At 36.7% G+C, this 13,757-nt stretch overlaps 1 pseudogene; it reads right to left on the reverse strand.

Annotated features, from left to right (window-relative positions):
• Nucleotides 1–13,757, reverse strand: part of LOC113109478 (uncharacterized protein DKFZp434B061-like) — a 49,604-nt pseudogene that overhangs the window by 15,956 nt on the left and 19,891 nt on the right.

Here is a 13,757-nt window from a genome sequence, read left to right on the forward strand (position 1 = left end):
CACTAAATGATCATCCATCATTGCTTTGATTTAGCATTTTTTAGTGTATGTTTATTTATTTTTTTTCCTGCAATGAAAGTGAATGGTGACCAAAGCTCTTCCCACTTATTTTACTGTATGGAAAACAGAAGATTGTACATTCTGCTAAACATACATTTGTGAACTATCCCTTTAACACCAAAGGGGTGTCATTTTCCCAATCTGTTTGTATTGGAAATAAATAAGAAGTGTGTGTGTGTGTTTGTATGCAAATGTATTATTATGGCTTGCAGCTCAAGAACTCATTGATTTCTTACTGAGTTTTAAAATGCATGAATACATTACTAGAACACTTTCAACAAGCCCTCACTTAAACATTTATAAACCCCATCAATGAAAACTGAAATACTAAACTATACGTCATGTTGATAAAACACGAACATTCTTTATACAATGAAAAAAGATGGTACTCCACTGGTCTGTTAACCTCTGATTTTAGTGATTGCTATCTAAAGACATAACAAAGCCCAATTAGCAATCAGTGATTCTTTGATATTGTTCCTCAGTTTATTTTAATTCACCGCATTAGACAACTTCCAAAAAGATTTTGATTTTATACAGTGTTTAAAAGGAACCCAATGTCCAGAATCAAATATTTTCATTGTTTGAGGATGTGAATAAATAATATAGCATGAGATGACAATAACTACAATGGAAAATAATTTTCCAACTTTAGCAAGACAGGCAAAAGTCTAGTCATACCAGGCGAAGTTAACCTTCCTCTCGACTTATTTTATATTACTGCAGGAATAAAACTCATGCTTATGCACTAAACTGTCGCTTTATCTTTTATTGCATAAGCAACTTTACACCATAAAAAATCATATCATGTCTCAACTACAGTTAATAATTTTGATCAGGCATAGTTATTGGCATGAATTAACTGTTAATTGCTTTGCACTTCAAACAGAGCCAAACAGCAAGAAATCAGCATCCACATGCATTAATGGAGACTGTCATGGGTTTTCATTGAGATAACAATATGCAGATAGACAGATGCCCTCTAGAAAAAACATGGAGGGTGATGGCAATGCTGGTAGTGGATTTAAGATGAAATAATTCATATCTTCACCTTGGCAGGAAAAGTTGTCAGAAATGAAGTGTGCTTTAGAAATGGAGAGGAGCTTTTAAGCTCAGAGAGAACTCCCTCATGGCACAAGACGAATGTGAATTTTATTTATATTCAACTGAATGCCAGGAGGTAAAGTGTATTTTACACTGACTAGTGGCTGGGATGAGTTTATCTGTTACATTTACAAATGCATAGCTGACAGGGATGAAAAGACTGCATATGGCATTCTTTTCCTATCTTCCATTTAAATCTATTCATCTCAAAATACTCCAATCCTCTCAGAGTCACTTTTGCCCTTAGGATGAAGCCTTGGCAATTCTATTAGTCAAAAACAGTTTCTAAGACTGCTCTGGCTTGGGTTTCCACTCAACTTGCCCCAGTGTAGCATGTGAAGCATTCAATTTTATGTTACATTACTAATTTTGCCATGCAAAGTGAACCAATGATCTTACCTTGAGATTCCTGAGGGTTTTGGGTGGTCGGGTTTACTGCCTGCATTGGTTGACTGAGGGTCAGTGGTGACTTCGGCTGGCCTGTTAGGACCATCCTGTTCTTGGCAGTAGCAGAGGGAGTCCTGTTAACAGCACCAATGCCAAGCTGGGGTCTTAGGCCTCGTGGTGGACGATAAAGACTCCCCATATCCTGTGCTCCCATAGGGGATCCAGAAGGGTCCTCGGCTCCAGAAACTGGAGACCCAATGGCTAATGGAGATCTACCAGCCTAAATTGACAAAGAACATTAAGCTCCCATCAATAAACTCTTCTGGTAGTTCATAAACTTGTCTACTGAAGTGTTAAAATGTAAAAGCTTACTTAAAAATATTGACATTCCCTATTCTGTTAAAGGATTAGTTCACCAAAAAATGAAAATTAGCCCATAAATTATTCACCGTCAAGGCATCCTAGGTGTATATGAATTCTTTCAGACAAATCCAGTCTGCGTTATATAACAAATTGTCTTTGATCTTTCAAGCTGTTTAATGGCACTCAACGGGTGTTGCAGTGCATCAGTCCAAATGAAGTGAAATAAAAAGCGCCCATCCATAAAAAAAGTGTCTCATGCGGCACCATAGGGTGAACAAAGGCCTTTTGTAGTGAATCAATACGTTTTTGTAAGAAAAATATCCGTATTCAAAAGGTAATAATCACTTTAATGTAGCTTGCCATATGAGGTCAGCGTTGCGTATGTGAGTCTTGTAAAAACCAATGTTTGTTGACAGGAGCAAAGGAAGCAAAGTTTCCTTACTTTAGCACAGGAAAACCAGTCTCCTCTTGGCTTATATCGAAATCCTCCGACATTCTTCTTTACAAATCCTCGTTTGGTACTTCTAATTAGTGACCATTGTTTTGTTTTAATCTCTCCCCTGCCCTTTCGCGTTCGTCACATCTGACCTGTGCATGCACAAAGCCGACTTCAAACGTCATCCGCCCGCTGCTTCCGTGTACAACAGTAAGCGCATGCTAGATTAAATTGATTATTACGTTTTTAATATGGTTATTTTTCATACAAAAATGCAGTGATTCGCTACAGGAGGACTTTGTTCAAGAAGAAAGTCAAAAAGTAATTTATGGGCCGATTTTCATTTTTGGGTTAACTAACCCTTTAATACTCCACAACACGCACACACCGTTACATTATAAAAAGTAATAGATTTAACATGTATTTACCAAGAAATATACATAAAAGCATTTAACCAGAGAACAGCATATTGTCTAGAGCATTCTTTACCGCTGCAGACAGAGGCTTGTTGAGAGACCCATAGAAGCTGTCTGCTCTGCCTGTCATTTTATGGGGCATAGTGTTGCTGGGTGGCTTAATCCCAGACACCATGAGTCCAGGCGAGAAGAACCGGACCTTCTGCATCTCTTGACGATACTTATCATAGAGTAAATTTGAGGCACTCAGCACAGTGGCTTCCCCTTGATCTCCGACAGTTGGTTTGGTCTGTGTGCTGCTGTATGCTGAGAGTCTCGTTGGTAAGGAAGACACGTCGTATGTTCCTTCAAAAGTCTGGGGTTTCACCTGGGGAGTCTTCCGAATGTACGTAATGATTTTGGGCCGGACACTTTTTGGTTTTGTCAGGCACTTGCTTGGAGGGGAGGTCTCCATTAATGCCTGCTGTGGAGGAATTTTATGGATGCTTGTGTTGATTGTTGTTTTAACTGGGGTTCTTAAACCCGAGCTATACCCAGCATAACCCAACTGAGGACATCGAGAAGGTAAAGTCTTGATGGGCGAGGAAGAAGGCTGTCTTTGAGGAGACTTTGTGGTCTTGGGGGATGGAGGTGTTGAAGGTCTAGTCGGACTGCTGTAGGCTCGCCTGCTGAAGTGAGTCTTCCTTTCTAGGCTGGAGGGTCTTGCAGCACGATCTACAGAATTTTGCCTCTTCAAGTGTTGGGCTTCTCGTGTAAAAGCCTGGTTGGGAGGTGTCTGAGAGTCTGCATTGGGATTGCTGTTGACCTCTTTAGTAGGCAGCACTTGTGGATGGCTCTGACTTGTCTCTGAGGAGTGGGATTGTTGCTGGTCTGCCTGGGTGTCTATGCTGGGGTATCCTGAGGTTAGTCGTTTTTCAGTAGAAAGAGGGCGGACTAGTTGCCTACAAGAAGGTAGCACCCTCACCATACCTTTCGGCACCTCGGTTGACATCCTTTTCCCAGCATTCTGCTCTGCTTCCATTTGGAATTTTTGCAGTTTTACTGCTCCATATGAAGGATGCATTAGCTTACTTCGGTCATATTGTGGTTCCTGAGGCAGAGTGGTAGAGTTATGGTTTTGGTCCAAATCACTGGGAATCTCCCTGTTTCTCTCTGAGTGGATGTAGGACTCGGTAGTAGTTGGATGCTGGTTCCTGCCTTTGTCTGAGGTAGACTTGGTGGACTGGGAAGAGAGAGGCTGTGTGCGGCCTGCACTGTCCAGGGCACTGGCTAAACTTCCACTGAGGCTGGTCACTGCAGAAAGGGAAGATGAAAATACATTGCTCTCAGAACCACTTCTTGCATCTCTCAGGGTCCGATTCACACCAGAGCGAGAGCTGGAGGTCCTGAGGTCAAGGGGCTAAGAGTTCTCATTTGCATCTCCACCCACATTATGGTTTTGATTGTGGTCTTTCCAAGGGGAGCCAACAGTGGTGTTGATGGCTGTAGATGACAACTCTTTGTCACTGAAGTTCTTTGCTCCCTTCCTGCTTCTTTCACTCTGCATGTCTACCTGTTCTTCTTCTTCCACTACAAATGTTTCTAACTCTTGACACTCCAGCAGTTCAAACTCTTCAAGCTCAGGGTCTTCACACCGAGCATGTGTTCCCCAGATAATGATCCTCTCCTGGCCTTCGGAGTGCGACACCAGAGGAGGTAGTGGGCTGCCATGCTCTCTGTCATCTGAATAAATATTCTCTTTGGTGATTTGATTGGCATTGGCATCTTCCACTGTTTCGGTCAAGGGCTGCTTGTCATCGTTCTGTATTTCTTCTTGTTGGTTGACTTCACCAGCTTGTATCTTTCCTTGCACATTCATGTTGTATAAGTCTGAGCTTCCCTCTCAAAAGCTCCACGATAATCCTGGATCCATCAAAAGTATTGTTCTCTCACTTGCCTGTACCTAGGCTTTTAAGTTTACAGTTTGGATGGAGTGCAGAATCACAACCTAATCTCACATCATTTCCATTTCTATTCCAATATACCGCCAAAGAAATGAGCTGTATTTATTTGTTTCTTAACAGGGCAATACACTTGATGACATCACATCAGCTTTGAGGAAGTTAAAATGCCTTGTTCATTCATCTGGTGCCAAACCTGCAAAGAAAATAAGACATGACATGTTGTTAGCAGTGCAGAGTGTGCTTCGGCAAAGACTATCCCAGATAAGTTGTTTAATTTCCATCACAAGATTTGTATTTATTTAGATTAGTTTTTAAATTCTCAGCCTTTGGGGTAAGTTTTTTTTTTTTTTTACTAAAGCAAAACTTCATTCTTATTTTACTATATTTTACTAAAGGTTAGTTTTGATACTCCCAAATCTAAAGTAAAAAATCATTTTTATTATATCGACGTTAAGGAAGAAGATTTGAAATTCTCTTATATGGCTGTTTGCGGTTTCATTGTTTTTCATAGTTTTCAATAAATATAAAACTCCTTAAAGGCACGCACGACATCTATAAACAAAGTTAAAAGATATGCATTTACAGTACATCTAAACCTTTTCTTGACAGTGAAATGCATAAAATATATTTGATACAAATTAAAGGTACAAATCCTGGAGACAAGAAAAAAAGATTATTGCATATTTGAAAACATTTTCAATAAGTCAGAATTCATGGCTTCTCAACAAATGAATCGTCTCAGTGGACTATTTCCTCATGTTTCGTCACATATTTCATGGCATCTTCTGTTAAAACCTCAATTTAGTGCCCAGTTTGGACTGACTAAGGCAAAATGATTTATTTTTTTTCAATTGGTGTCAGTAAACTACTAGACTATCTTTTATATAAATTATTAATATTTCCCTGAAGAGGTACAGTTATATGCCTCCACCTTCATACCACTGTGAACATATAATATTCTGTGGGTGGAAATAAAAAATAAAGCATTGTAATGTTTCCTACACCTAAGTTGTTTCTCTTTAAAGAACCACAAATTGACAAGCCAGTGTAATGAATAGGAAGTCTATTGACACAAAGCAGTAAAATGTTTGGCTCAGTCCTTTAATGGCAGATGGCAGTGCTTCCTTTTCTCTAGTAATTAAATTTTCAAATCTCCACTGCTGAGAATTATGTATGGCCAAATCAGGAAGCCAATTTGAATAAATGAAGACTGATGTGCTGCTGAAAAAAAAAAAAAAAAAGATGAGACAGAAATGTTTCCCCATGTGTTGGCTTCTTACTGTGCAAGTTTGCCCAACAAAACAAAAAAGCAAAAAAGACAATTAGGGAGAGTGTGAAACGGCTTGCAATTACAAACACTGCTCGCGTGGGACAAAAAAATGCAGTCACAGTCAGTTGGGGGTAGAAATTATGAAAATACTCCATTAATCAAAGGTGGTAGATAATATATTTTTTGCATCGCTATAAAAAAAATCACTCAACAGCTGTTTGCCTATAATTATGATTAGGACATGCAAACAGAAATAATGCTGTTTCGTTGTGTAGATATGGTCCAAACCAGAAAAGGAACAAAGCAAGGTCGTTCTGACATTTTCCCAATAGGGAAAAGGGGGTTGGGATTGTTTCATGTGCTGACTAGGTAGAGTGGGTGGGTGGGTGGTCAGTGACTAAAGGTGGGCTATAATCAATCACAACATAGATTTGTAAGAAGAGAGAGGTTTCCTTATTTCCCACATCAATTCTAATGATTTTTACTCCAACAGACTTGAGTAATCTATGCCGGAATAAGAGAAAGAAGTGACCACTAAATCACTTCAAGTGTAAGATGCAAGTGCACATGCTTGTGCAGGAAATCAGAAAGGAGGTCCATAGAAAAGAGACAGCCCATACAATCCATATCACAGTCAGTTAAATGGGCAACAATCTGAGAACAAGCATATTGACATTGCAGCACCAGACTGTCACATAGTTCCACCCACAATCCTGCAGGCTGATGAAGTGCTAAAATCACCCACCCACATACCCACCAGCAAATTAAGACTGATATCAAGGTACCTTGCATATTGCTAATCCCATAATTACACAAACATATATAAATATAAGCAGTATTGACACAACATATCAACGGGGCGTTTTTCCACAAATGTATGGTGTTCAATAAATTTCAACGTCGAGCATGATATGTCCAATGATAAATAGTGCATAATATAATCACCAATATATTCAATGTAAAATTGACATTTTTGCTACAAAAATTCCAAAATTGTTTATTTACATAATATCAAAGTAAAATTTTATGCCTGTGTTTTCAAGTTTATTACTTCTGGTGAGCAAAAAAAACCAAAAATATATATTTTGAAGAATGTTTGGAACCAAACAGTTAACCGTAGTTATTAAAGGGATAGTTCACCAAATTTTTTTTTTATTCTGTCATCAATTACTCACTCTCATCTACTCATTCCCACCCTACATCTACTGCAATGCAAGTGAAATGTTCAAGGCCCTGAAAGGTAGGTCTTCATTTAAAACTTAAAGACAAGAGCAGAAATTGTTGAATAAAGTCATTATTTTGTATTCTTTGCTCACAAAAGTATTATTGTAGCTTCATAAAACTAAGGCTGAACCACTGATGTCACATGGACTATTTTAATGATGTCTTTACTACCTTTCTGGGCCTTGATCGTGTCAGTTGCATTGCTGTCTATGCAGGGTCAGAAAGCTGTCCGATTTCATCAAAAATATCTTAATTTGTGTTACGAAGTTTGTAATGACATGAGGGTGAGAAATTAATGACAATTAATGAGACAATTAATGAACAATCCCTTTAACTTCCTCATTTGTAAGTCGCTTTGGATAAAAGTGTCTGCTAAATGACTAAATGTAAATGTAATGTAACTTCCATAGTATTGTTTTTCCGTAGTCATAAGTCAATGGCTACCGTCAACTGTTTGGTTAACAACATTCTTCAAAATATTTTCTTTAGACAGACAGACAGACAGACAGACAGACAGACAGACAGACAGATAGACAGACAGATAGATAGATAGATAGATAGATAGATAGATAGATAGATAGATAGATAGATAGATAGATAGATAGATAGATAGATAGATAGATAGATAGATAGATAGATAGATAGATATTCCATTTTAGAAAGAGAAGGTTGTGGTTGCGAGTGGTTTTGAGTGAATGCCTCAGGTTGTCTTCCACTGACACACTGACTTTAAAAAGCAAGGTCTGGTCAAGAGGGAGATGAAAGACAGGAAGGAGAACTCTGTCCTGAGACCATGTTCTACTTAAACACACTCTGCCTTCAAGCTGATAACAAACTCCCAAACCTGCTCTCTCTAGCTCTTACAAAACACTCAAGCAGCTCATGCTGAGATAACCTGCTACTTTTCTACAAAACACAAATAGGACCGGTTCCTGGATCAAGATCTTTGATTGCTTTTGGAAGTACATTCTAGGATTTACATTCCAGTTATTAGCACCAGTAACATGACTCCACCTCCTAATATTTTCAGCCCTGTGAGCCAGCCTGATAGTGTTGTGATAATACTAATAGGCTATTACAGCTTGTTTGATTTATACGTAGCCTATGAGCAGAGTGTAGATATGAGCTGAGCAAATAAATCATGCTAACACTCAAGCTTAGCAGTCAAGATAAATGTTCTAGTCCTGCATGTTTATCAGTCTACTTCTTTTCCCAAAATTACTTTAATGTAACTTAACACTCTGGTGTTGTTTGGTCATTTTAGACCGAATTTATTAATATATTTTTTAATCTACTTATCAGAATGGGATGAAACCCGGTGACTTTTGTAGCAGTCGCAATGTGACCAAAAAAAAAAAAAAAAAAAAAAAAAAAAAAAAAAAAAAAAAATATTTGCACTTGTGTTGTTCACGGTCAAAAATGACCGCCATTGGAAATGAATGGGAAATATGCAAAAATATGAATATACAGATAATTAAATTTTGTATACAATCATGATGCAGAAAAAGAGTGCACAGCAATGATGAGGTGACATTCTAAAAATATCAAGAGTGCAAAATAGACACACTCCACCCCCCGATTGACATACATATATGAACTAGTGTGACTGTAACACAAAGCATGTCTTTGCAAATAACAAGTCAATAATGGTTGAAGTCAATAATTCAACCAAAAATGCAGTCAAAACACAGACACCAAGGAAGGGGTCATACACCAAAACATCAAGGGCCCTATCATACACCCGCTGCAATTCGGCATTTGTGTGCCCATGGGCTTGCTGGTCTATAAAAGAGGTGTGCTCAGGCACAATGTTGGCACGTTGCTATTTTGAGGAACTGAACCATAGACCAACTCAAATCTGGTCTAAAGTCTGGCGCAATATTTTTTCGTTGTTATTTAAAAAGTGTGTTAGTTATATGCACCTATAGGCTGCATATCACTTTGATTATTACACACACAGGGATGCACAGCAGCACCAACATTTAAAAAAATGAAAAATTGCATTCAGCCATGTAAATAACGAACCCACCATGGCGCGAGCACAATTGGCTTTTAAAGGGGATGGGAGATGAGACTCTGATTGGTTTATTGTACGTTATGCCCAAAAAACACCCATTACTCATTAAGAGAATAGGGACAACCTGTTAGACCATGCCCCCAGGCACTGACCGTTTTCGCCATGTTAAACTAGCAAAAGTGGATTCGGACATTCCCTGAGTGCACCTGCACCTTGCGCTTTAGACCATGCACTTAGATCATTAAAATAGGGCACCAAAATAAATACAAAACACACAAACACACACACACACACACACACACAAATTAACTGGTGTGGCTGTAACAATATGGAAAAAAGTGAGCCAGAAGACTTAAATATGAAGTTGAAATCAGATCTCTGATAAAGCATTCCTGTTCATTTTTGTTGATTTTTGATGTTATGTGTAACAAAATGTCTTTCTCTGCATTCAGTAAAAAAAAGAAAAAGAAAAAAAAAGAAAATCTAAACCTTTACAAAAAGTTGTCTTTGAGAATGTCAAAATAAATATCCATATGCACAACTTAATAAAAATAAGTCTTTCTTATTTTACTCCAACCAGATGGCAGTAGTCTAACTTAAAAAAAAAATATTTTTAAAAGCATTGGCTTTATTTTAACATGAAGTACTGCCATAAATGAAAAGTAATATAAAAATCTTAAGATTTTTTTTGTTTTGTTTAATATATATTATTATTTTCAATGGGATTTTTATATATATATATATATATATATATATATATATATATATATATATATATATATATATATATAAATAAATAAATTATTACCATGAAATTCTCTCAAAATACAAAATAAAATATTATAGCACAAAAATATATTACATTGATTTTAATGAAAATAAAAAAAGTTACAATACAGGTGTTCGGTCAGACAATGAACAACACAAGTGTGACCCCCAGATGAACAATAGCAGAGGTTTAAGTAGGCTATACAATATGTTTGTACACTAGAAAAGCTTCTTAAATAAATCCATGTCCATTCACACTATAGAATTTTGTGTTTTCGAGTCACTTGTCCACACTGACACTCATCTTTACTGACTGTGCTACACATGCATAAAATGGCATAAATGTTCAGTGGAATGATGCAGACAGAGCAGTGATAATAAAGTTCTCATGGAATTCATCAGACGTGATCATTTTAATAGCAAAATTTCCCACCACTCACTTGCCATCGCATTTATGGTGTATATGTCATTCTGCAGGAATGTAATGTGAACACTGTATGAAGTAACATTTATCTTTAGCAACATTATTAAAATAAATAGTGCGCACAATGCCAGAGATATACAATATGCGGGTATATACTAAATATGCATCATTTTTAAACAGTCTACACTATGTCTCACAGTCTACAATGGGAAAATGACATTTTCAAATTTAACTACTTGTGAGAGAGTGACTTCCAAAAGCTCAGTTTTCGGAATGTATACAGTGACATATCATAAATAAAAGTACACTTGCATTACTATTGCATCTGCTATCACCACTGTACCTATGCTAGGTCACAGTCTTTGATTTATAAGGTTGTACATGACTAAATCAGCATTATTATGGTGTGAAAAATGTAGATCTGTAAGACAGCTGCAAAGCTCTTTCAAAAGTAAAGCAACAGAGATACTCCAGTCTCAAAAAAAGGAAATCATCTAAGTTTGGGGAGCTGAATTCACCCCAGTGTGAGGTGAACACCCCCCCCCCCATTCCCCCATGATGAAAGAACACAGTAACAGTGAATGACAACCCGGGTCTATGCTTAACCTTTGAAGGGTGGTGTGTATCAGCCTTCTGTGTAGAGGGTAAAACACACCAGCACAACCTTAATGACATATTTACCCTCAGGTTTTCACATCCTGAAACATTCTACAGCTCTTCCTTTTAATCGCAAACACATTTTTGTACCCTGCACCTTGTGCTGAATATTGTAAAAGACAAAGGTACAGAATAAGCTCAAGTTTTGAAGCCTATATAATTTGTCATTTTATTATTTTACTCTTGTTCATTTTCTGTGTTACACACCAGCAATATATAGACACTTAGGTCATGTGCACTGGCATTGCAGATCTACAGTATATACTAATACAAATATATACATTTTAAGTATATCTTTCTACTTATATATTACATAATAATGATAATATTAATAAATAAATGAATAAATAATGATGCCCATTTAAATACCAGGTGTAAATTACTATCAGATGCTAATAGGAAGTGTAAACATAGCCTTTTGATAAATGAAGAACAGTAATTAACACCTTCCGACTCAAGTAATTAAGAAAAAATGGACATCTCAGCAGGAAAATCTGTTGTAGACAGTTGTATAGCACGTGGTGTTCTTGTGCTTCTGTATCTCTGCTGTTGTTAACTCAAGTGACAGCTGGGCAGGAAGGTTCAGACAGACGGACAGGTTTGTTCTGTGCTTCATCCTGGTCTGGAGGCTTGTTCTGGGCCAACGGGTGTTTCTCAAGCCCCCTTTGGAGCTAATTAACCTTGGCCTAAAGATAGCACAGAAGACTTCACAACTTCAGCATGAGCCAAAGAGTCTGTTTTCCACTTCAGTCCAGTCAACACATTCATTTAGCAGTGTATTATTCCCTCAAAAATAGTTCATTTAAATCTAGATAATTTAGAAGTAGAAAATCCACCAGTTTATTACCATACAGAAAGAAAATATTAAATGCAAAAAAATTTTTGTTAACTACAGTATTAAAAATATTAAACAATATTTGATTAAAATATCTTAACCTATATTTAAAAAAAATCTTAAAATACTTTAAAATAATTATATTTTATAATTATTTTATATTAATTTAATATAATTATATTATTTTAATAATTATATATATATAGTGCACAATAAATACAAACTAAAACTACAATTTTTATGAAAACCATAAACTTAAAAAGGAAAGGAAAATCTATATATAAACACTATTAAAACAAGCATACAAACAAACAAAAGGACAGAAATATGTTAATGTGGAAATATTATACACCAAACTAAATACAGAAATAAATAAACGCATAAAGGTAAAAATAAATAAATGTTGACCTAAAAAATTATACCATGTATAAAGAATTTTTTTTGGAAACAATTGCATAAAAATGTGGAAGAAATGTATTCAAAACTTTATAAATATGTATAAATAGTCTAATAAAAAGTAATTTGAATCCTTTTTTATATATAAATGTATATTTCTGTGCATTTATTATTATTTTTTTTTAAATTATTATTTGATTGCTTCATACTGTTAATACTAGCCAAATCAGTCCTTAATTGCAAGTTGGTACAAATGTATGTATTTCTTTATTTTCTGAGGAAAAAGAAATGGATGCACCACGAGGATAAGCATCCTCAGTGCTGTGCTGGACCGGATGTGCTCTGTAAGCAGAAAGATCAGCACCAAACAGCACCAGGAAGCTCCTCAGAGCAGCCAGACGAGGCAGGAACAGATGCCTGAGTCAGGGTGAGCCTGCCAGCCAATCTTGAAAAGAGGGTTTATCAAGTGTGAAACTGGGGCATGGTAGAGTGTGACAGGACGTGGCACCAGCTCTCCCATCCAGCGCTAAACTCCTAATAAAAACAGAAAATAAACAGCGAGGACCCTCAAAGTACTCCATCAAGATAATGAGCTCAAGTAGATGGGCTTAATTAAATCAAAAACACAACTGCTTTGGGAATTATTAATGGTTCGTGGCAGTCATCGCCATATTTCTGCTGTCGCTTGGCCACGGTGAGGGAGAGCAGGGACGGACCAGAGGAGAGGAAGCGAGCGAGGCTCAGAACACAGGCTTAATTCAGCGAGACTAATGGTACTTGAAAGCCCTTCTCTTTCTGTCATGGATTGAGGATGTGTGTGTCAATCAAGGTGCAGAGCAAAAATCAAAGGCCACTGAGACAAAATAAGAAGCATGTGAAAGAAGGAGCCTTAACAATGAAGACGAGAAGTGATGCTACACAAATTCTGCTTCACGGTCAATAATGTAAAAGTTGGAGAGAAGAATTTAATATTTCAGCACAACAGTGCATGTGGTCACATAAGAGGCTTGGGTGAATATAAAGTTTCTTACTGTGGTTATAATGGGATCAGGGAGTGCAGGGCACATCAGGACAGCCCAACTGAACCAAATCTTTGGTATTAGTTCATAAAAACCAATGTGAGATTATTTATGGGAGCCATATCACAAGGAATCAAAAACTATGGTGTTTTTATAGTGGGTTTAAGTGCTTGACAGCTGCTTGTCAATATATTATTTATGTTTATTGACTCTTGAAAAATATCTAGCATTTTAAAATACAACTAAAAATTTATTATAATCATTAATTAAAGCAATAAAAAACAAAAAACTATAGCAATCGCAACAAAGCACAACAAAGTTACACAAACCTAATATGAAAACTGAAAAATTTACAATAATACTAAAATATATACTAAGACACACACACACACACACACAAACACAGTCTAAAATGTTTAATACAGATATAAATAAGTG

The sequence above is a fragment of the Carassius auratus genome, chromosome 10, assembly GCF_003368295.1.
Source record: "Carassius auratus strain Wakin chromosome 10, ASM336829v1, whole genome shotgun sequence".
Lineage (NCBI taxonomy): Eukaryota > Metazoa > Chordata > Actinopteri > Cypriniformes > Cyprinidae > Carassius > Carassius auratus.